This window comes from Choloepus didactylus, chromosome 7 (genome assembly GCF_015220235.1).
Source record: "Choloepus didactylus isolate mChoDid1 chromosome 7, mChoDid1.pri, whole genome shotgun sequence".
Classification (NCBI taxonomy): domain Eukaryota; kingdom Metazoa; phylum Chordata; class Mammalia; order Pilosa; family Megalonychidae; genus Choloepus; species Choloepus didactylus.
Genome location: NC_051313.1, coordinates 52,498,293 through 52,521,321, shown reverse-complemented (window position 1 = coordinate 52,521,321; position 23,029 = coordinate 52,498,293).

Below are 23,029 nucleotides of genomic sequence, written 5' to 3'. Positions count from 1 at the left end.
CAATTTGGATTCTGGTTCAAGCTTTCTTGCACATGCCCCATAAGCACCAGGATGTGACCGCTGCCATAACAATAGCCGTTCACAGATTCTGCATATTCTTAGATCATCTTTTTTCTTTCTCCAAAATTCATCATAAAGAATATGAATATTCAAGTATTATAAAAGGGATAATAAAATTCTACCAAATTAAAAAATAATTTTATAAAAATGATGACAAACTATTAACTGCTTAACAAGGGTTTTACACACATACCCCTGTAAAACGTTACAAAAGCCATAATGCTGAATTTTAGCACTAAACTCTATCTTTTTAATGTTGCTAATATTCTGCTCATAAAATCTCTGAAGACTGAGACCCCATATAGGTACAGATATTGCTATTACAGATATAACCTTAAATAAAGATAATCAGGCACACACTGAACAACATACATGTGATAATTGTTATGACACTGCATAGTAATTGGACATTAAGACTAAATGGTTCACATAAATTATAGAAAGATGGAAAAGTCACATTACCCCTTCCTCTATAACACTGGTTTTGAAATGCCTGTCTGCAGAAGACCTGTATCAGAATTATCTGGAGAGGTTTTTGGAACTCTAAACTTCTGGACCACATCCCTGGAGAGTCAGATTCAGCAGATCTGGTATAAGGGAAGTTGTGCACCACACCAGAGGTCAAATGCTTTCAAGAGCAAATCAAGTAAGCATATATATATATAGTTTTTTGTTCTTTTAGCTTTTATTTTGGAATATATTGGATTTACAGAAAAGTTTCTAAAATAGTACAGAGAGTTCCCATATACCCTTCATGAAGCTTCATTTGTAGGACTATGTATTTTAACATAGTAAATCTGCATATAAGAAAATAAATGTACCACCTAAAAGCATTTGCATTGAGAATATTTTTAATACTGTGAGCCTTCTATATCTTGTGCCCACCCCCCTACTTTGTACCCATGGAAATACATCTGTGTACTGAATTGAGGCTGAGAGTTTGCAACTCCCCTGGACTATACCATGCTGCTCATATCTTAACAGTTTCCTTTTGTTGGCACACAAATCACAAATAGTGCAGAAAAGTATTTCCTGCTGTGTATGCTAAGCACCTTCACACATTGCGGCTAGTCCTAAATCATTGTTACCTATACACATTGATTCATTTCTTTATTTAGTAAGTTTTTATTAGGCACCTAATAGGTGGTAGGCACTTGCCTCAGCACCAGAAATACAAAATTGGGTAGGATAAGCAGCTCACAGTTTAGAGAGATACATTCAAAATTAATTCTGATGGTCAGAATGGCATCAAAATATTTCTCCAAACTTAAGCGTAAAAACTGATTTCTCACCATTCAAATGCTGAGGAAATAGATCCCTTGGAGAATATATTTTGAAGCATTACTCCCCCATCTCCCACATCCCAATACCGTCACAGAGGACAGGCCGACATCTGAAGCTCTGCAACTCTCAGAAGTAGACATTACCTCATGCTACATGGCTTTTTTGTTTAGGGTGGCTCCAAGAGAAATGGGGCTTCCAGAACATTCCATCCTGCCAGCAGTTTGTGATGGGTTTCAAATGGCCCATTTCTGGGGCTCTCTAATGAATGACATTTATAAGGTGTCCTTCTCATCCTTGAATCAAAAGCTACTGAGATTTCTTTTATCTTACACTCCATCAGCCTCTACTTAGTGTTTACATGGCCAAAAATCTTGAGCAAGTCACTCAGTTCCATTCCTGCACTCACTATTTCGCTACTGAAAATGTAAGCTCCCCTGGGTAATCCCAGGCAGTTTCTTTACCCAGAGATCATCTCTGGCCACAGAGCAGCTCAGCTGCAACCTGCGCTGTGTGCACTGCATAATACTGTAACATTTTCAGAGAAGATTTATTCAGTGATCAACTGCTTCAGCATCCCGAATCACTCCAGAGACAGTCTGTTAAAGAGGGGACCTTGAGGGAGCTGAAAATGTAAGCAAGACGTGAAATAATCCTGTTTTCCTTTTAACCCCGTAAGCCCCAATAAGGAAATAATGTTAGTTTTCTTTATGCATAGGGGAAAATGTCTAGAAGTAAATCCCTCAAAATATTAAGAGTGCTTACCTGTAGAAGGTGAAATTAAAGGTGATTTTTATGGTCTTCTTTTTGCTTATCTACATTTTTACAATAAGCTTTAATTTTGTACTAAGAAACATATTTTAAGATCCATATTTATATACTGTTAATCAAACAAAAAATTTAGAGGCAAAAAAGAGAGACATTATTAGCTATGTCATGAACTATCAGAATTTGGAAGACTATTCCCACACTATTCACCAACAAGAGAGATTAAATATAACCAGAAAGTAAAGGTTTATATGATTTTTAATACTTGAAACCAATTCAAGCTGAGAACTGCTAATAATTTTCATTTAACACTATGTGCTAGGCCAAAGCTGTTCTATTTGTCCCAATATGCTTAGAAATTCAGAACTAAAGATGCTCCAGGAGTGTGAAGAAACTAGAGTGTCATGTATGCAATTCACTAAGACTCTCCAAAGTGAACATCTGAAACAACAGGAGCAGGAATGTTGCTAATTGAATTAAAAGCAGAGGGGAAAATGATGGAATTCTCTACCTATCCAAGCTTCTGCTCTTTTGGAACACAGATGATGGTTCCATGGTGGAAGGAAATAGCAAGCCCCAGCTCGTATGATTGCTGAAATCAAGGTCACGAATAAGGCATATCCCTTAGGGGTACAGATACATCTTCCTCTGATGTCCTACACTCAGGCCGTATCCATACGCACAATTACTTTGATAGAATTTGGTTTTCAACAGAAAAAAATTTACTCAGTAAGTCAGCTTGGGTATTTGTTTACGTGACGGCAGGATTTTTAACTTCTTGCCATTTGACCTCATGTGTACACAGCCATGAACCAAATGCCTGAGAATGTATAGCTTAGAATGAACACCAGGAAAAGAGCTACTAACAGGTAGACACATAGCAAAAGGAGGATATTCTGAACAAAGGCTACCCATTTAGCTAAAGGAAAAGAGGATGGATTTCAGAGGGTGATAAACCTACAAATAAACAGACATAGACATACATGCATATAGAAAACCACTAGACACTAAATAACATCTATATCAGGAAATGACCATTTGCAAATTGCAGATTTCATTAAAATTTTAATATGCCATATGACCATTTCTTATTTTAAGTTAAGGAAAAAGAAAGTCTCACTATAAGAAAACACGGGTTGAGCCTGGGTACCTATCGTGAACTACAATACGTATTAAATTTAAACATATTTATGGAAAAAATTTTCATTTTTCCCTGGCATAAGAAAAGCAGGAATAACTAACTAGCATTGATAATATACAATACAAAGCACTCGGTTTCATCAATTTTCCAATCAATCTTTACCAGGTGGACATTAGCCAGTTTGGTCTTTAATTATGTCGTACACAATAAACTAGCCTAGAAAGTTACAAATATCAAAGTCAAAGTTTATTTTTTGTCAGTAATTATGAGAAAGAAAAATAAAAGAGAGTTGAAAAAATAAAAACAAAACAAAACAAAACAGACAGACAAGGCAGGACAGGGGAGAGATCACATTTCCCTAGAATTATTTTACCATAACAGAACACACAGCACACATTTTCTCACTGCAGTTGGCTCTTTAGCCACCCTGCGAACCTCCCTTCCTGTGATGGATGGACTATGCAATGTCTCCAGACCCCGACAGATGATCGAGGATGCCAGTTAAAAATCAGTGGGTCCTCTGAAATCAGATGGAATGAAGATGTTAGAGCTAGATACTTACACTTATGAGGTTTCAGATGTTTTTAATCCCTTTATAGATATGTTTCACCAGTGTTATCAGACTTGACATTATTTTGTTTTTCTAATCACATCCCATAATAATTTTGAGCACCAATTCAAGACGAAATTAAAAAAAAAAAAAAAAAAAAAAAAAGGAAGAAAGGAAAGAAGGGAGACTAGAAAACAAAAGAAAAAAAGAAAGGGAGGTGTTACATGAGAAAAATGCACACAGAGACCAGGCTCCCAACCAGTGCAGGTTCTATCAAGTAGAAACACTGAAATACCTGCCTGGTATTTCCAAAACTATGGAAAACTCACTGTCAAGAATACGATCTCACACATACACACATGCAAAGCAATGTAGAGATGTCACCATGAACAATCCAAAGGCTACACATTTATTCATTTATAAGTGCTATGTAATTTAATTTTAAGGACAATTAAATATGAATTTGCATTAATGAATATCTGCTGAGTGTGATTTGTACAAGACAGAGAAGCTCTGCAGAAGTTTGCAGCCAAATGTACTTTAGATCCTATCAAGTCCCTTCAAATCTACCCCCCCCCCAATTACACTGTTGATTTTCTAAATCTTCCTTGTAAATTGCCTACTAATCAGGGTGGTAATGAGATATTTTTCTTGTTTGTTTCTTAATTCTTGTCTTAAACCACCTATTTTGGACACACATTTCTTATATTACTAAGTTGTGATTCTAACTTCCCTATAACCACGTTAATAAATAATGCATCATCTTGTCAGCCTTAGCAAATATGTGTGGGTTACAATATTTCCCCTTCTTTCCATTAGTCCGCTTCATCTAGCAGCAATGCACAGCTGAGCAAAACTACTCTGAGCATTGTCCTTAACCAAGAAGCATGGCAGCATTTCACTGTTAGGGTGGCGGCATTGGGAGACCTGTGGCATAGCCCTCAGTGAAATGAAAACCATTTCACTAGCTGTCTTTTCAGCTGTGACAGGCCTTAGTCAAAAAACCAGAGAGTGTGACCTGCCAATCACAGGACTGAGAGGCCCGAGGGCCATATGTCACACCATTCTGCAGCTCCTTCTGACTTGGGGTGTAAGTAATTCCCACCAGCAGGCTCCTCTCACCCATGAGCTGCAGAAACAAGAGTTTTTCCATCGACACTTGTAACTTGTTGGGGCATGGACTTGGGTGACTTAAATGTAAAAATTATTTCCCTGGTGGTGTCTGTCATTGGTTAAGATATGTGATTATTGGTCTCCTGGACCCACAATTCCCCAGAAGAAATCGCTGATCCAAATCTGAGAGAGTAGCGGGAGCTGTGTGTAGCAGTGGTGGGGTTTTGCCCATCACCACACTCCAGGGGATTGGCTTTGAGCAGGGACCACATTTCTCCTTGAATGGAAAGGGGTCTATTCAGCTGTGAGAGACCACCACTCAGCATCACAGCCTGCAGCTTCACCACTCTGGCTTCCAGTGCCAAGCCTCAAATGAGGAAATGGGATAAAAATACTGAAATGTAAAAACTACTATACACATGTTATTTTTGCTTTTACTGTCAGCTATAATATCAGAGTCTTCTGCCAACTGGTAGCAGCTGGCCTTCAGGGTGAAGGCACTTGGGTTCAGACAGAACTTTCTGAAAGGGATTTTGAGACAGCAGCTCCCCACACGGAGGACTCTTCCCCTCACCTTAACCCCTTAATCCGACTCTCTACAGCGGTGGATCAGAGTCACCTGGAGAGTGTGTCAAAACACAGACTGGGCCCCACCCCTAAGGAGGTTCTAAATTAGTAGTAGATCCAGGGTCGGGCCCAAGAAGTGCATTTCTAACAAGCTCCTAAGTGATGGTGGCATCACGGTCCAGGGACCACATTTAAGAATCACGGCTGTGCCTTCTGAGCGTTCTCTGCCCTACTTCCCATTCTACTTGTGGTGTAATCATGTTCATTAGAATCTTCACAAGGGAGGAAAAAAAAACCTTGTAAAAAAAAAAAAAAAAAACAATAGTACAATCTTATTCCGAGCATTCCAGTAACATTTTTTGTGTACGTGACTGTACTATAAGAAGTAGTTGGTTTGTATAAGATGGTTAAAAAGGGCCAAAGATAAAACTGTCTTTTTTCCTTTCTCTTTTTCTTTCTTTTTTTTTTTGGTCTATGAAGTTTCTGTTTATTTAATTTTTTGGCCTGTTTGATGTATGTGTGAAACAATGTTGTCCAACAATAAACCAGAATTTTATTTTTCTCAGTTTTTTGTTGTAAAAACAACAACAACAACAAAAAAGAATCATGGCTGTAAAGAACAGGAGGTTCATTTAGAATATTTTATAAAGATTGGGAAGAAGTAAACATAAATTCGTTATATGGAGAAAATGTGGGTGGTGGGAAAAGAGGGACACTAAATAGGTGTATTAATGAATTACCAGCCTGTCATGTATACAGATCATCTAGTTTTAATGTCACTTAGAGGTGAGTAAACTGAGGCCTAAATGATTAGGTCATTTGCCCAGGGTCACAGGGCTGGTCCATCAATAACAGAACGAGAACTAAATTCATTTCTAGTGCAAAGCTTTCCAATGCAAAGCGTGGCCAGCAATTAGAACCCCCAGACTTCCTATCTGGGGATAGGATTCTCATTTTTGACAGGGATAGCAATTTCATACTTGATCTCCCTGAGGAAAAGTAGTGCTCAGATAACCCACTTGTGCTGGATTGAATCTATTATGTACCCCAGGAAAGCCGTCTTCCTTTTTTTTCTTAACGCATTTTTAAATTGTGAACTTCATTATATATACATAACAGTGATAACTTTCAAGGTACGATTTAACAAGTAGTTAGAGAACAAACTTCAAAGAATGTTATGGGTCACAATTCCACAACTTCAGCTACCTCCATTATTGTAAAATACAACATACATACAGAAAGGTGTTAACTTTCAATGCACAGCTCAACAGGCAGCTACATAGGTAATTGAAAAAACTGTTATCGGCTACAGTTCCACAGTTTCAGTTCTTTCCTTATTATGCAATATAGGGTATATAGAGAAAGATGAAGACTTTCAAAGCACAGTTCAATGAGTAGCTATAGAGCAAATTTCAAAGGATGTTATAGGTACAGTTCCACCATGTCATTTACCTCCTTCCAGCTATTCCAACATCCCCAGCATCTCTCTCTATATATATTCATATAAAGTTTCAGTATTCATAGACCTTTGTTAAATCTTATCTTGTTTATTGCTACCCCTGTCTCTCAGTTAATCTCTTTCTCAATCTTTAGGAATGTCTAGGCTATGAGCACCCACACTTTTTCATATTGAAAGGGGGTGTCGACAGTATGGGGAAGGGGGCTGCATCTGATTATTGTTCTTAAAGAGATTATTGCCTCTGGGTTTTAGGACTTGTCTGGCATAGGAACACTGGTACATTTAAGTTTCTGAGATAAAACTTAGTGAATCTTTTATAGAATCTCAGGTAGGGACCCAGATATCTGGAGACTACTTTTGGTAAGGGCATAGGCCATGTTCTTTAGTCCACTCTTGTGGGGGCAGACCTATTGTGGGTGGGACCCTTTGATTGGGTTGTTTCCATGGAGATGTGATCCTTCCCATTCAGGGAGGGTTGTGGTTCCCTTACAGGAGCTCTATATAAGAGGATAAAAGGCAGAGACATTTTGAAGAGGGTTCAGAGAAGTTAAGAGAGACAAAAGCCTGGAGACATTTTCGAGAAAGCCATTTGAAACCAGAACCCAGGAGAAGAAGGACAAGCAGACGTCTCCACATGCCTTCCCATTTGACAGAGAAACCCCAGATGCCATTGACCTTTCCTCAGAAAAAGTATCTACCTCTTGATGCCTTAATTTGGACATTTTCATGACTTTAGAACTGTAAGTTTGTGAACTAATAAACTCCCATTGTAAAAGCCAATCCATTTCTGGTACTTTGCAAACCAGAACACCACTCTAGTTACTCACATTGAAATGGGATGACAGAAGAGGAAGCAACATGAAATAAAACACAGTCCAGAGATACACACATAGGTTTTCAGGGAACTGCAAATTTACTAACCAGGTTTGGTGACTTCATATTTGCTGGCATTGATTTTTAAACTCTTTACTTGGTGTCTTGACTTCATTATCCAGGAGGTTCTGGAATAGCTAAATTCCCTGCTTGATTTTTAACAGCATCTGCTTTCAGCCTGCCTTCCAGTTTTACTTGTGTCTGGCAGAGACTACGCCTGCACTTGCCCTGGAAGCATGGGCCAACTCCCAGGACAGAATGGAAAATCTCCACTATCTTTTTAGGAACATGTGCACATCAGAACTGTCTGGTAAACTGACCAGCTGCCACCCACGGCTGTTTAATCCTCTCTATTCTGGCTGGGGAGGATAGAATTTTCTCCTTCCAGTTTGTTATGAAGATTCTCAAGAGGAGAAAGGAGAGGAAATCATCATAACTGAGAGCTTGGGAATGGATAGCCAACATGCTCATCCCTCATTGTGGAGGAAATGAATGTGCATGAATTTGTTCTGAATTTAAATAAAAGACATGTGGCTATTCCTAGCATTGTTAATTTACTTGGATGCTTTTAGTCCAGTGACTTCAATATAATAGCCCTTGATAAGTATATAAAGAATTGGTTGAATTGTAATGTCATATTCAGTTTTGGCATTACTCTTCATAAGAGCTAACATAATTCAGCACCTTCATTTCTTCATCTGTAGAAAGGAAACAGTGATAACCCATAGGCATTGTATGGAGATGTGGAGAATTTATTCAGTACTTTCAGTGAATTCCTTCCTGGTAGCATATATAGACAAGTTTCAAATACTGTAAAATATTGTATATATTATTAGTGAGACAGTTCTAGAAAGATCTAGAAATAAATATGTCTACTCAGCTCAAATTTAGTCACCAGTTCCAGGACTGGTAATGAAAAGAATAATGCTCTCAGACTATTTGCTTAGCATAGATGTGCTGTAGAGTTGTTTATCTTTGTCTCACTGGGCATGCCCCTGCAGTAGAAGTATCAGATCCTAACCTTTCTTGTAATTTACTGATTGGTCTTAGGAAGGATAGGAAGATAAGGACTAGAGCAGTGATGTGATGACAAATGTTGAACAGCCAACCATCTGGGGAGGGAATGCCCTGATTTGTAATGACTGCCAATTCTTTCAGTGTAAATACTCCCTCCATGGTTGATTTCAAGCTGCCAATAGTTTAACAACTGACTTACAATATTCCTGACAACTTAAAAAAATCAGCTTTTGTGATCTGCTACAGGGTGGCACCAGCCCGCTGCTGGATAGAAGAGAAATTCATACTAACTTGACAGGATTTCCCCCTCTGCCTAGCTTGCAAGAAAGCAAAAATTTGAGGGTAGTAGAGAAAAAAAAAAGCCAAGACTGTTCTAAGAATCAGGTAACATGAATTACAGTTATCTGCTAATGACCAGCCAGGTTATCTTAGGTAAATAGATCAAGAACATGCAGAACCAGCTAAAATGATACCATCTCAGAGTAACCAGAGACATAATAAAGCTCTGGAAAGTATTTCACAAAGACTAAAGAGAAGTCTCAGTTGTCTGCCCCAATGTTGGCAAGCCTTACTCAAAAAGTAGGGGTGTATAGACTTCCAATCCCATGACTCCGTAACTGGGCATAGTGTTTCAAATCACCAAGCACACTATGATTTAGTTGAGCTAGTTAGCATGACCCAGGGTACCAAGATCTGAAGGGGCAATCTGGTATGACAGAAGGAGCACTGGCCTGGGATTGGAAAGCCCAAAAGATATTCCTGGTTTCCTTATGAATGACTTTGGGAAAATCATCCAACTTTTCTAGGTTTCAGTTTACCTCTTCTATTAAGTGAATTCAATAATCCTCTAAGGTGACTTCTAGCTCTAAAATGCAAGGCTTCTAAGTGGAATTTTTTAAAAAGTCACCTAAATTGTTTTGAGTTTAAAACCGTACTCCCCCCAATGTACTGGTGGAAATGAAAACCTGCTTGAATTACAACACAAGTGTCATTAGAGCTTTTGCACCAGAGCTAAACACACCATATGGAAGAATTATCAGTAAGAACCAAAGTTGTGGGCAAGGGCAAAAAAAGAGCCACCTACCAGCACTGTTCCGGTTTGCTAATGCTGCCATTATGCAAAATACCAGAAATGGATTGGCTTTTATAAAGGGAATTTATTTGGTTACAAATTTACAGTTCAAAGGCCATGAAAACATCCAAATTAAGGCAATGAAAAGAGGATACCTTTACTGAAGAAGAGCCGATGGTGTCCAGAACTCCTCTGTCAGCTGGAAAGGCATGTGGCTGCGTCTGCTGGTCCTTTGCTCTCAGGTTCTGGTTTCAGAATGGCTTTCTCAAAACTGTCTCTGGGTTTCTGTATTCACTCCTCTCTCTCAGCTCCTATGTGTCCTTGCTTCTTTCCCCCAGAGCATTTCTCTCTAAGCATCTGAGGGTCCTCTCTTAGCTTCTCTGGGGCAAACTTTAGACTTCATCTCTTAGCTTAGCATCTCCAAATGTACTTCTGTCTGCATCTCCAAGCATCTCCAAACATCAGCATCTGTGTCAGCTCTTGAGCTCCCTTAAGTACTTCAGCGAACCAGTCAAGATCTTCCCTAAATGGGCAGGCTCCACATCTCCACGGAAATAACCCAAAGTTCTCACTCACAGTTGAGTGGGTCACATCTCCATGGAAGCACTGAATCAAAATTCCATCCAACAAAATTGGGTTAAAAGATTATGGCTCTTCTGGGGTCCGTAACAGTTTCCAACCAGCACAACGGCTCTGCCTGATAATAATTTCAGTAACGGAGGACTAGAATTTTCTTCTGAACTTCTCCACACCCACCCTATGGCAAATACACTATTCTACTCATTAGGCGACCCATTCTTGAACCTGCTGTGGAATCCTCCAGAGACTCCTGACTAATGAATTCTGTGTGTATGAGCATGTGAGAGCCCGGGGTGGGAAGGGCAGGAGGGGAGAGAGAGGAGGGGAGGAGAGGAGAGAGAGAAAGGAAGAGAGAGAGAGAAGGATGGGGGGAAGTGAGGAAAAGAGAATGCAGATGGGTGAGCCTCTGTGAGCCTCTGAGCCTCTGTGTATATAGATATAGTTCACAAAAAGGTGACCAAAAAAAAAAAACTGATTTTAAAAGGGGACTTGGGTCAGAATTCTAGATTGCTCTGAACATTCAAAACAACAGCTTTAATCTAAACTGCCTCCGATGACACTAGTTTATGAATTAAAACTATAAATTTAATGTAATATTTTGGTCTCCCTAACTCAATATCAATCAAATCTCAAATTTGTACTTCTAAAATAGTAAAAATAAATATAAGTATCAGCCATAATTATCAAGAATATGCTCTAACAGGCTCTACAAAACCACAAAATGAGGCAGTATATGAGAATACAGGAGGGAGGGGAGATTTGAGGGAAGGAAACACTGCCTCCAAAAAAAGTAAAGAATGAAAACTAAAAAGTAAGCATTTGGAACAATTTGCAATGTTTGACTTTCCTGGAGCAAGAAAAGCTAACTCTGAGTCTTTGCGATTGTTACTTTTTTTAAAGAAAAAAAAAGAGAACTTTATTTAAATCAGGCCCTCAGCAGTTTGGCTGAGCTGGCGGAAGGCTCTCTTGGCCTGCACACGCCTGTTTGAACTGCCACATGGCAGGAACCGGCCCTGGGGGTCTCGGGAGCCCAACACAGGACACAAAACTTCTTATTTTGGTGCCGCTTCCAAAAGTCCACATCCCTTTCCAGTTCATTACAAACGCCTATTGTTTGCCATATTTATCTGCCATCACTGCTGTTTGTTAGCAAATGGAAAGAGACCTGCCAGGACTACGGTTCAGCCCACTCTCCGAACAGTGCAAAGGCACTACAGGGATTGCACGACAGATGGTCTTTGAATGATATACAGGGTCTCTGCCCTTGGGTCCGCTTTGGGGGAGCTGTTTTGGATTGTTGCTCATAAGAGTGGGAGGTTGTTGTGTGATATGTGATTATTCCACAATAATTTTAATTATTTTGCCTGTTTTCAAACAATAGTCTCAGCCTTTTTTAATTTTTACACTCACTGAGTTGTGACATGAGCATTCTTTTCTCTATGTTAGCAGGGATTAAAATCAAGCCCTGTATCCCTTCCCATTTTTCAAATAATCCATGTTTAAATAAATTACCTCGGTCTGGAAAACCAAGTTATGTGGCGTCCTCCTGGCACACACACTAGCAAGGAAAAAAAAAAACCCTTATTGTGCTGTCTGGTGTGAGACTGTCGCAGTAACAAGTTTCAGGAGAAGCCTGCTCTTTGCTTCTTTGGAGCGAGGCTCTGGCTAAGGGAGCTTCATTTACATGCATGTGGGGATCCCACCAGATCTGCTCAAAGGTCCATTCTGAGGCAGGCAGACAGCATCCGATGTGCATGTAGATGAAGCTCCCAAAGTGGGGTGTGGGCTGCAGGAGGGACGTGGAAAATATGCCATCTCTGTCTCATTCAAATCCAATAGAAACTTCCAAATGTTTTTCTAAAGCAGCAGGAGCCAACAAGAAGCAGATGCTAAACTTTCAAGGCATCTGAATGCATTTCTCCTTACAGATAGATTTGTTGGCTGAATACAGGCAAAAGAGGCTTGGGGTCAGAACTTGGGCTTTGGTTTCTCAGCCCTGTGGTCCACCAGATGCCAACATGCGTGTCTCTGAGGTTCTAGGCCCAAACAGTCTCTGGAGGGCTGTGGTGGCCTCCAGTTTCCACCTAAAGGAGAATGCCACCCTGGTAAATTCCAAAGTCAGCAGGGTCTGTATGAAAATATAAAATCTACAGTGAATCTAAACTACCAAGGAGAATCTGGGAGTGGGTTAATATTCATAGGACAGTCTTTTAACCGAACATAAGAATGTGTGGCTTTACCTAGAGTTTGTTACTCATGAAATTTGCCCCTACAGCTGAGTTTTATGTCCCCAAATAGGATTGTGGGTTCCAGTCCCACAGCAGAGAGCCAAATCAAGCTTTGGATAATTTTCAAGCTGACTGGTCTGCACCTTGGAAATAAATAAAAAAAAAGAAATTCTGCCTCTCCTTAATCTCCAACTAAGTGATATAGTTACCTCAAAAACAGGGCTCTCTGGTGAGTGGGGAAACTAGGAAGGAGAAAAAATGAAATTCTGACGCTGTTATTTGATAGAGAAATTCCCGATGGAGTTTTAAGTGCTTCCCAACAACTGTGGTTTTAATACAATAACAGCAGCTCCTCTAACAGAGAGAAACCCAACTCACACAGCAGTTAATACCCAAAAGGAATTCAGATAACTCCCACTGTTGACAAAAAGGATTGGGGAAACATCCTCTGCTCCCTCTCAAGGAAGACATGCCTTTGGTGAGATCCCACCAGCCTGCCCTCACAGAAAACAGCCAGCCACTTCCCCTGTGCAAGGTTAGCGTACAGAGATTTCTGGTTGTACCGAGCACACATTCTCAGAGAAAACATATAAAGCAATGCTTAGTGCCTCAAGAAGCCACAAAGACTTGTCTTCCAAAGCATGGAGGATGCACCTAAGAAGGACTTGCCCAGCTGTGCTGGGATGTGGTTGCTGTTTTAAGAATGCCATTGCTGAAAATTTCCATAAAAGTGTATTATTTAAACTACCAGTTCTTAACAATATCAGCTATCATAAATGATGTAGAATTGTGTTCTCAACCCATCTAGAATAGTGGAATTCTACTTTAAACATATTAAAATTGGTTATTAAGTTCCCTAAAGGTCAGGTCCAATACAAGTCACTTTATGTGTACTATCTCTAATCCTGACACAAACCAGGAAGGTAGTTTTTGTCCGCATTATAGAGTTTGAGTGAGGAAAATGAGTCTCATGTTGATTAAATGATTTGACAAAGATCACAACATAATAAATAGCTGAGTCGGGGGTTGAACCCAGGTTCATGTGATTCCAAGGGCCACATTTTTTTCGATGATGTAGGTATGGGGGTGGGAGATAGTACATTCCTGTACAGCATATAGCTTTGTGAAAATGAATGCAAATTTCAGTGCATTTTGGGTTCTTGTAGAAGGAGACTATGTATATTCTCAGTACCTGACATGTAATTCTCAGTGTCCTCCACAAATACTTAGTAACTGAGGAATCGCTTTACAGGTATAAAACGGACAAGTAATTGCTAACCTTAGTCATGCAAGCCTTACTTGCTACCTCTTCTAGGTCATTTCACTTGATGTTTTCCCTAGCTGAACCTAATTTTCTACTGAGTTCTAGAAATTCACCTTCCTTGGGCAAAAAGGATTCATCCAGTCTAAGCTCACATGGACCAATTCCAGGTGAAAGGGATATCAGTACTTATTCCTGAAATGAATTCAACAAGTCTCTAATAAATATCCACAGGGTATCCACAACCAACTCTACCCAAACTCATTTCTTCTGACAAAGTGATCCAGTAAAAATAAATAAAATTAAATGAATCTCTCTTAAGCACAGACTATTCTATTAACATGACTGACCAAAAATATATGTTTTATTTATTGACTATACAAGAGGATAAAGGAGAAACAATTTTACACTTAAATACCTAACAGCATCTTGTGTTTTGTAAATAAATTCTCCTGTACCTTGGGATCTAATTCATGCAATTTAGATATTAATACTATTTTAATGCAAATACAGAAAAGAAATTCAATTGTTTGCTTCAATATAACCACAGAAGATTCCATTTAAGATCTAAAAATAAATGGCCTAGGTTTATAAGTAACATGCATATCATTGAAATATGCATTTTTAAAAGAACATCTACATTCAAGTATTAACCATTTTACCACATTTCCTGAGAGTTCTATTTTTTAACATCAGCATTCAAAAGAGTGTCACTCTGTCAAGACTCCAAGACCTCTACGGATGCCAAACTTAACAGTTAAAAGACTGCACAAAGTGTTTTTTTTCTGACCCATACGTGAATTAGGCTCAAGCAGAAAGGAAAAATAAATGGGAATTAAAGGGCAACTCACAGAGGCATTCTCATTGGCGAGAAAATACCACCATTAAGTCCCAAATGCAATTTACAAATACAGCATTTGAATTTTCTAATTGTTTCCACTAAAAATGAGGCTAATGGAATTACAGTGGAACCAGCTATTTAATCATATACGACTTTGCTGACCAGTGTCTCTGTACATCCAGTCTTGAGCTCCTGCTCACATCTATAGCCTTGCCAAACCTTTGAGTCCACTAAGGGAAAGCATTTCTGTTCTTTTCTTGTTTTTTCTGGGTAGGGAATGCAAGAGGCTGGGGATTCCAAGTACTCCAAGTTTCATGGTCAAATAGGATCAATTTGATACAGCTGCCAAGGACACACGAAGCAGGAAAGGGGCCTGGAGATGATTTGTGCTGGAAGATTTCAAATTAAGTAGTTGTCACCATTAAGAACACTTTGAAAAATCAGAAAGTATCCTCACCATGTGGCTCACCTTCTCCCTCCAGTGTCCGAGCATGCACTAAGGCAATAATAGGCAATAAAGTCTCCCTTGGATAAGCTGCCAGATAGCTGAAACAGATGTAGCAAATGTCTCTGAAACTAATGTAAGTCATTATTTTATACCAGGACCCCATGAATATACACTTTGATATGACAAATTTTTAATTTTGTAACAGACAACCCTCTAGACTTCCCAAAGACTAAATAAATATACATGCCCAACCTATTTTCAAAGTTCTCCAGGGAAACTCTTTCTGTGAGTAAAAAGATCTGTTTGGCATGGTAAAAAGATTCTTTCTTTTATTCATTCATTCATTACAGTATTTGTTAAATTTCAGATACTGTGAAGCAGTGGGAATATGGAGATGAAAGGCTCAGTGTCCATCTTCAAAACACATACGGTCTAGTTAGAGACAGCGTAAGAATTACAATTCAAAATGAGAATTGGTATGTGATGGTATTTCTCCCAGGTTGACCTGTCTGTGTACCTCTTCGTAGACCACACTAAGGGCTCCATTGGTTACTTCGAGGAGGCTGCAGACAATTCTGCTCCCACCAGGCATGATTACAGGCTCTTCCAGAAACCAGAGTCCCTCCTGTGGCTCTGCCAGAGCTGCTCCCACAGCCATGGTGGTTGGCTGCCCTGTTGAAAAACTTGTTGACTCCAAGGCCAACCTATGGTCACTGGATGAGTAGGAGCATAACAACCCTCTCCTGCTTGCATTGGGACATCCTATAGAAATTTTGCAGGATTGAGTGAAGTAGGACTCTCAGTCTTACCTTACATATCCATAGGATTCAGACCCATAGAAATGAGGCCAGGGTGAGTCCAACCAGGAGACAAATCCAAGTCTCCCAAGAAGCTACTTGACCTCCTTGGAAAGGATTTGAGCTGGAAAGGACCAGCTGTGCAGACATCACCAGACCTGCCTGATGGGAGGACAGAGTTTGAATTCTTTTCCTGGGAAGACTCTTAGCCTCAATACCAACATATTTCTGGGGTTTTCTCCCACCAGTTCACAGACACCCTTGGCACATCTGACTCCCTCGTAGGCTCCAGTGAGAGCAGCACCAGTCGAGATGTTTGAAGGGCAGTTGGAGCCCAGAAAAGGCAGCTAAGTCTATAAAACTTCAATAAGGAGATACGATTTGGAAGATGAGTTGCTTTTATCAGTCAGACAACCAGTGTGTATGTGGGAGGGTGGTTGATGAGAAAGTAGGGGAACAATCAGTTTAAAGGCTTGGAGGAACGAAAACAATACTGTGTATTCAGGAAAATACGTGTTCATTTGCTGAAGCTCATTTTTTGCTGGTGGGAAGTAAGAAGCAATGGAAAATAGTAAGGTTTTAATCATAAAGGTCTTATATGTCAAATAAAAGAATTTGTCCCATCCTGTTTTGATGGGAAACATTTGAGGAGCTGAGCAGAGTAATTACCTAATCACATTTATCCATCAGAAACATCACTCGCTATTAGAATGGATCTGAGGGTAGATACAGGCAAAAAGACCTGCATGGAAGGAGCTACAATACTCAGGCAGGAAGTAATGAGGCATTGTGCAGGCAGAATTCTGAGATGGCCTCCGAGATCCCCACTCCCTGGTGTACACACCCTATACAATCCCCCCCTCCCCTTTTAGCATGGGCAGGACCTGTGAAGATGATGGGATATCACTACTGTCATCAGGTTAACTTCTATGGCAAAGGTGAATGAATTTTGCAGATGTAATTAAGTTTTAGGTGAGCCCTTAAAAGAGTGTCTAGAGGTCAGAGGAGGGAAGCAGCAGAGAAATTCTCCCACTGTCCTTGGAGAAGCAAGCTGCAGTGCCGGAAGATGGCCTGTGAGAGGCCTCTAGGAGCCGGAAGCCAGCAAGCCATACCTGGACTCCCAGCCCACAGAAACTGTGGGATAATTAATGTGTGTGGTGTTAAGCCACTAAGATTGTGGTCATTGGTTATGGAGCAATAGAAAACTAATTCAAGTATAGATAGCAGGAGACAGAGAAGTAGTCTGCTCAGAAGAGAAAGTTGACAGGAAGTAGAGTTTGAGTTGATGTGGGGAAAGGATGACTCTAAGGTTACTGGCTAGGGGTGGTAGGTAAACAGTTTTATTTTGGACATGTTGAACTTGCTATATCTGTAGAGCATTCAGGTGGCCATGAGTTGGATATAAGGGTCTAATGCCAAAGGGAAGGCAAGGTTCAAATCAGGGTAAACAAGCCAAACCCCAGCATCCAAACATGAGAAGCCAGACAGAAAGTGGGAGCCCCGGTCTTGAGCCAAGGCAGGCAGCGTAGCTGCGGTGGCCAATGTGTGTGGAAGACAAATGCCAGCATCTGGGAGAGGGGCCTAAGGAAGCTATTGTTCATCTCCCCGTGCTTGTCTAACTGCAATGGAGGGCTTTGTGGTGATAGTGTTGTTAAGAAGCGAATCAAATCAGCAGGCCCAAGGTTCGGAGGCAAACACAAGGGTAAAAATAAGTGGGAATGAAAGAAGGCTAAGGGTGAAGAAACCGTAGGATGCATCTATGATCAGATGACAAGAAGGGGGAGAGGAGTTTGCCTTTAGACAAGGAGACACCCAAGAAGTAGGAGGGAGAGGCAGGTGTCATTGTAATACCCAGAGAAGGGGAAGTTTTCAGGGGACACGCTCATCAGTTTTGAGGAGGTCTCTGAATGCTCATGAAATAAGGCAATTATAAGATGGGTGGAATTTAACGTTAGCAAAAGTTTAAAGTTGAGTCCTAGAGGCCACTTTATAGCAAATGCATTATTTCCTCATCTGCAAAATGAGGGTGATAATGAGGGCAAAATACTGCCTTACCTTCCTCCTAAGATAGGAATTCTCCCCTTCCTTTCTCACTGTGCTTCACAATGGCTCAAATGCACAGGAGGCAACTGTTTTCACCTTCAAGGGTTGAGGAAGACTGGACCTTGACCTCAGCTAGGAGACCAAGCTTGCCCTGAGCTGCTTTATCAGGTTCCCCCATTAATTCCAGCAAATTACCTTCTGCAAGGAGAAGCATGGAGACAAAAATGTTTACCAACCATCTTTTTATTGCCAAGAAGTACGAGAAATTGGGATGCAAAATGAAGAAACTTCACTTCTTTTTAAAAGCACATTGGCACTTTTGTTTATTTGCCACTTGCTTAGTTGGAACACAGCTAAGAATCAAGAAACAAACAAAAGAGACCCCTGAGCAGCCAAAATCTATGCCACAGAGCCCACTGTCATTAATAAACTTTACCTAAAAGGATTTCCTGGGGTCCTTACTCTGGGCCTACTCTCCTCTTCAGAAATTCTAACAGGCTTGGTGATGTGGTTTCCAAATGAACAGCCCAAAGGAGCAGCAAATTGAATGAAGGAGAGGACTACACGAGGGACATCAATGGCAGCAAGGAGTGACAGTTGATGACTTAACAACAGGGATGGAAAAATAACTATAGAAGACAAGCAAAAGAAGTAAAATTCACAGCAGCTTATGCTCCTCTAGTGCAGGATAAAAACATTCTGCATACTACAACAGATTCCTGAGCAACAGAGCTCAGCACGGTGGTCTAAGAAATCATTTTTTTAACAAAGCTAAATTATATTTGGTAAAGGGTAACAGGGCAGAGGCATTCATAATATGCAATACCAATAAGAGGCTTCATCCATTTATTCCTTAAAAAGCATTTCTTGAGGAGCAGCTCTGTGCCAGGCATAGAGGGTAGACAGAAAGAAGCAGGCCTGGGACTGGGACCATCTTGAGTAACTTTCAGTTATCTTGAAAGCTCAGTTATTCAGAGAGAGGCATTCACCACAAGGTGCCCTTGGGAGGGCCCTTAGTAAGGACATTTATTAAAATGTCAAGGTTCTTGGAAAATCTAAAAGATACACACTTTCCTCATTGGCAAAATTAGATCTAATTTATATGGAGTGGATTACCTACTTTTGTTTAAAAACAAGAATAATATTTGAATATGATTCTCCCCGTATAATGGCTATGCATCCTTTGGTTCTATATATAAAAAGCACCTTCAGAAGCTGAAATAATTCTTAACAAGAGCCAGGCAGGAGTGCATTTGTGCACTTAGAATACATGATATTTGTTTCAAGTCATTAATGTAAGCCCCCAAAGTGCTGAAATTAAAACCATAGGTGGTTTAGATCCAGGGAAAAAAAAGGGGGGGGGGGCACTTTCTGACCAATATCTTATACCAACTTCTTGGAATCCCACAAAAGAAATTCTAAACCAAGATTCCTGAGCCCCACCACAGTTCTACAGAGATAGAATCTCTGAAGATATGTCTCTGGTATCTATATTATTAAAAAATTCCCCAGGTTATCATGACATGCAGCGAGAATTCTTTATAGCTCAAAAATTCCATTGTTTTCAGTGTATCTAATGCTAAATAAGAAAATGACTATAGTCCAAATTCAATGAAAAGAAAATCCCTAATTTTCCATATTAAAACTTAAATATGTGAGTAGTTGGAAAAAGATGGCAGCATAGAGAGGAGTGGAAGCAAGTCTGTACCCACAGAACAACTAATAAACAACCAGGAACAACTAGTAAATAATCTGGAATAACTGTGGGGGCACAAACGTGACTGTCCTCTCATCATACACCAACCTGAATTGGGAGGAATGCCCAAGATTGCAGCATAAAATCTGTAAGTAAAAACTGTGGATCCAAGCTGGGACCCCCCTACCCCGACAGCCCAAACTGCAAAGCCTCGCAGTGCTAGAGAGCAGCACTCTCCCAGCAAGCGAATATACCTCAGCTGAGCTCCAACTAGGGTTTTCATTAACAAATGTGGACTGCTCAATACAAGCTATGAATCCCCAGTAAGCAAACAGAGGCTTTTGGTGATGACTAACCTCGGAGAGCCAGAGAGTGGCCTCAGACTGGCCCTGAAGGGAGGCTTTCTGTCCCTTTTTTGGCACAGTGGAGAAAGCCTCAGCCATTTTTCAATTCCCAGTGCTAGGACCTAGTCAAGGGTGGAGACAGCAAAGACAGAGAGACTATTCAAATGTAAAGGACCTCTCCCTAGGGGATATATCTTCCATAAGAGGAAGAAGGTGGTGCCAACTTCTACTACGTGCCTTCCATTCAAAACCAGACCCCAGAGCCTAGGGGAAAACAGCCATGGGCCATACCTCCTAACACCAGTCAGGAGCTACAGGCTGACAGGTGCCACCTGCTGGGCAGAAAAGCACAGTGACTTGAGGCCTCACAGTGTATCAATCTTCTAAGACATCCTCAGGGAAACCGGATACTATTGCCTCCTTCTAAGACCTGAGCCCATCTGGTCTGGGAAAACCTGATTGGGGTAACCAAGGAAACCAGATGCCTAGACAACAGAAAACTACAACCTACACTAAGAAAAACAAAGTTATGGCCCAGTTGAAAGAACAAACTTAACACTTCAACTGAGATACAGGAATTTAAACAACTAATTGCCAAATCAATTCAAAAATTTAGGGAAAATATGGCAAAAGGGATGAAGTGTATAATGAAAACACTGGGTGTTCATAAGGTAGAAACCGGCAGTTTGACAAAACAACTGGCAGAATCTATGGAAATAAAAGGCACAACACAAGAGATGAAAGACACAATGGAAACATACAATAGCAGATCTCAAGAGGCAGAAGAAATCTCTCAGGAACTGGAGAACAAGACACCTGAAAGCCTATACACAAAAGAACAGGTAGAGAAAAGAATGGAAAAATATGAGCAACATCTCCGGTAATTGAAGGACAACACAAAATACAGGAATGTGCATGTCGTTGCTGTCCCAGAAGGAGAAGAGGAGGGAAAAGGGGCAGAAGTAATAATAGAGGAAATAATCAATGAAAATTTCCCGTCTCTTATGAAAGACATAAAATTACAGCTCCAAGAAGCATAGCATACTCCAAACAGAATAGATCTGAATAGACCTATGCCAAGACATGTAATAATCAGATTATCAAACATCAAAGACAAAGGGAGAATCTTGAAAGCAGCAAGAGAAAAGCAATCCATCACATACGAAGGAAGCTTGATAAGACTATGTGTGGATCTCTCAGCAGAAACTATGGAGGCAAGAAGGAAGTGGGGTGATATATTTAAGATACTGAAAGAGAAAAACCACCAACCAAGAATCCTGTATCCAGCAAAACTGTCCTTCAAATGTGAGGGAGAGCTTAAAATATTCTCTGACAAACAGACAATGACAGAGTTTGTGAATAAGATACCTGCTCTACAGGAAACACTAAAGGAAGCACTGCAGACAGAAAGGAAAAGACAGGAGTGAGAGGTTTGGAAAACAATTTTGGGAGATATTAGCACAGCAATGTAAGTACACTGAACAAAGGATGACTGTGAGTATGGTTGAAAGAGGAAGGTTAGGAGCATGTGGGACACCAGAAGGAAAGAGGAAAGATAAAGACTAGGACTGTATAACTCAGGGAAACCTAGGGTGCTCAACAATTGTAACAAAAGGTGCAAATATGTTTTTACATGTGGTAGAACAAATGAATGTCAACATTGCAAGGTGTTAAAAATAGGGTGAGAGTGGGGGAAAAATACAATCAATGCAAACTAGAGACTAGAATTAACAGAAACATTGTATTATGCTTCCTTGAATACAACAAAGGCAATATACAAAGCTAAATACATAGGGGGTGTGGGGGGGAGGGTATGGGACTCCTGGCATTGGTGATGTTGTCTGATTCTTTATTCTGCTTTAGTTTAATGCTATCTTTCCTTTTGTTACTTTCTAGCTGTTATGTTTGTTTGTTTGTTTTTCTCTCTCTCTTTTCTTTTTCTTTTATCTCCCTACCTTCTTTGACTCTTCCTCCTTCTTTTTGGAAGAAATGGAGACGTCCTTTTATAGATAATGGTGATGATGCTGAATACATAAATACATGACTATACAGGGAACCAATGATTGTTTACTTAGGACAGAATGTATGGTATGTGAACAACACCATCTTAAAAAAAATGGGTTGATGAAGAAGCCTTGAGGGCACTATATTGAGTGAAATAAGAGAGACACGTAAGGACAAATATTGCAGGGTCTCACTGATATGAACTAATTATAATATGTAAACTCAGAGACATGAAATATGAGTTACTAGGATATAGAACAGGCTAAAGAATGGGGAGCAGTTGCTTATTATGAGCAGAATGTTCAACTAGGGTGACCTTAAATGTTTGGAACTGGACAGAGGTGACGGTAGCATGTTATTATGAGAATAACTAACAGTGCTGAATGGTATGTGAATGTGGTGGAAAGGGGAAGCTTAGAGTCATGTATGTCACCAAAAGGAAAGTTGGAGGTTAAAATATCGGAATGTATAAAACAGTGAATCTTGTGGTGGGAATGTCCGTGATTAACTATACAAATATTAGAAATCACTCTCATGAACTAGAACAAATGTATGACATTGCACCCGGAAATTAATAATAGAGGGGCATATAAGAAAAAATATATATATACCTATTGCAAACTACATACTACCATTAGTGGTAGTTTAACATTCTTTCATCAACAGTAACAAACGTACTATACCAAAACTATGAATCAATAATAGAGGGTGAGTGGTTAGGGGTATGGGAGGATTTGAGTTTCTCTTTTTTTTTTTTTTTTGTCTTTATTTCTTTTCTAGAGGAATGAAAATGTTCTAAAAATTGAAAAAAAAATTAATTGTGGTGATGGATGCACAGCTGTATGATGATATAATGGGCAATTGATTATACACTGAATCTTTGGATA